This window comes from Octodon degus, unplaced genomic scaffold, assembly GCF_000260255.1.
Source record: "Octodon degus isolate 3935 unplaced genomic scaffold, OctDeg1.0 scaffold00460, whole genome shotgun sequence".
Lineage (NCBI taxonomy): Eukaryota > Metazoa > Chordata > Mammalia > Rodentia > Octodontidae > Octodon > Octodon degus.
The window spans coordinates 79,961-82,801 of NW_004525036.1; positions in this window are offsets into that span (position 1 = coordinate 79,961).

The following is a 2,841-nucleotide window of genomic DNA, read 5'->3' on the forward strand; positions in this document are numbered from 1 at the left end:
ATGAGAGAGGAGAAAAGATAGGCTAAAAGGAAGGGAAAAACATGGAAGAATATATACAGGATGGCTGAGATGATTGTACTAATAATTTCCATCACTTGTTTGAAAATAGCAGTTCAGTTTTAGAATTTTTACCTTGACTAACTCTGTATGCTGATATCTGTGATCTAAGCAACTACATCGAGGGCAGCAATGTATAATACAAAAGCCATGTTGGAGTATCTCTCATCTTCATCTTCTAAATGTGTACTTTTTCTAATATCTTTTCAATTATTATACACTCTTTAAAAGAAATTTTTAAAACTGTAAAAATAAACAAGAAAAATGTTTTCTTGAAATCAAGCATTAATATTCCATTATTTGACCAATCTTGATTAACTATGTATGTTAATCTGAGCCACAGATTTGACGATACAAATAGATAATATAATAGCCATTGTTAATTAGTTATTCTTGCCTTGAAAATCTACAACATACGTATTGGTATGTGATCCTATTTCTGTCTTTGTTTGGCCATTTACTTTTGCTTTGTTTTTATTCTTCAAATTAAAATGATTTAAATTAAAAAAAATCCAACAAAATGAAATACCTAGCAATCAGCATAACAAAAGAAGTAAAAGACCTCTATTTTGAACACTACTGCAGTCTGAGAAAGGAAATTGAAGCAGACACCAGGAAATGACTAAATACCTTTGATTTTGAGTAGAAAGAACCAATCAAGGGAAAGTGGCCCTAATTCTAGAATTGTTATTCAGATTTAATGAAGTCTCAGTCAAAATTCCAATATCTCTAGGAAAACAATCTCACAATTGATACTTCCTCTGTATTCCATTTTGGCTCTAGGGGGCACATAAGCCACACACATGTGCAGAAAATTATTAAACAACTCTATTTCAGTGTATATTAATCAAACATCTTCCCTTGCATACTCATGCATTCTAAAGGAGTAAGAGACTTTGACTGTGAAATTCCCATCTGGAATGCAATAAGAGAGTTTTGGATGTCTCTACCTCACCTCTACTTGATTATCCCTCAAGGCACCTCATGACTAGACCACTCCAGAGCAAGTGGATGCTCTTGGAGAGATGGGAGACAAGATCTGAGCATCCTCCACACACTCAACCTGGCATGCAACTTTCGTCTCCTGAGAATCCCACGAACTGGGCAAACCATGCACTTATTCCTATTGAATATTTGTACAGTAATGAAATATTTATAAATATGTTCCAATCAGTCTGGCGACAGTAATGTCTACACAAGGAAGCATCCCTATTTCATAAAAAGCTCAGTTGGAAGCAGAGCGCATTCCCTACTGGGCTGCAAAACAGATCAACTTGGGAGACAGACAAAAGACATAATTGACTGGAAGAACTTTGCTTTGAGATCTAGGGCAAAGAAGTCTCCAAGATACTTGTGTTCTTCCATCTAGTTACCAAGGCAACCTTTCCTAGAAGGACTAGGCTACTTTAAACCTTTGGAGCTCATAGGTTAAATTTATATTTATCATCTAGCCATTGCATTTTACATATTGGCAAAAAACACATTACTTCAAGGCTGAAAAAAACTTTCTTACTCTTAGTTAACATGTAAAGCAGAAATGTAAATCATCTGTGATACCCACTGTAGGATGTAAACGATTACAGGCTGCTTCAGCATAATTTTTGAAGGAGTGATGCATTAATCTGTTCTACCAAAAAAACTCAGGTAGAATTCCTAGTTTACTAGCAGAAAGACAGAAAAAAGTACAATAGATAATTGGAGATCTTTTAGCAGTCCAGAGCCAGTTTCCACCAAAGAACCTTTGGGTATGGCCATGATCTCTCAGGTGTTCTCAGTTTCTATTGGTCCGCACAACCAGAGCTCAAGCTCCAGTAGTTTTTCTGGCCAACGTTCCATCAGCCATTGGCTTCAGTGAGGATTCACCAAAGAACAGCTGGGGAAGCCCATCCTGTGCTTACCAGCTAGTGGAGTAACCACTGTCAAAGTTCTACAAGGGATAGTTAACAACCTCAACAAGATTACCTAATGCTTTACAGTTAACAATTTTAAAGTCTACATCTTATCTCTTCCACACCTAAATGATATCTAGACCTAGGAAAGAAGGTTTGAAATCCTCCCTCACACTAAATGTGTTTTGGTCCCATATGAGTGCTCCTTTTCGATACAGCTTCTTCTGGTGTCACCTAGAAGTTGATTCTCTTCACTGTGTCTCAGGTTTAACCTCCCGAAGGAGATCTGTCCAGAATAATAAGAGGGGACGTGGCTTTTATACATGTCTGTCCTAGCAGACAATTTTTAAAAAATGGTACAGGGAACCTGCAAATGACACAGGCAACAAATGATCTCCCAACCTAAAAGGTACCTGGGATGAGTTACTGTTCTCTAAAACTGAGGAATGAATTTTAGGAACAAAAGCAGGTCATGAGTGGAATATATTTATTAGGGAAAAGAAAGCTCATGTCACACAGGGGGACAAGAGGGGACCTGACTGGCTTGTCCCTGGAAAACTGTATCTTCCAGGACTTTTAAACAGGAAAATGATGTGGTGAGGCAGGGGTAAGGTGGTCACAAGAAGAAATGAGAACTGGCTTGGGTGGACATGAGGTGAGATAACACTATGGTTAACCAATGAGATTGCAAGCACAATCGCTCAGGTAAATTTGACTCAATCCAGTAACAAATGAGGAAGCAAGTCACATAGCAAGTGGGCATAAATAAGGGATAGGGTCTCTTCCTGTTGGGGGTTGGGCTAGTTACCCATTTAATCCCTGATGCCCATCCCTAGAGAATTATGTAGCTGTTTTTCCTGTTTTGTCTTGGTGTGGAGGTATGGCCCATATGGGA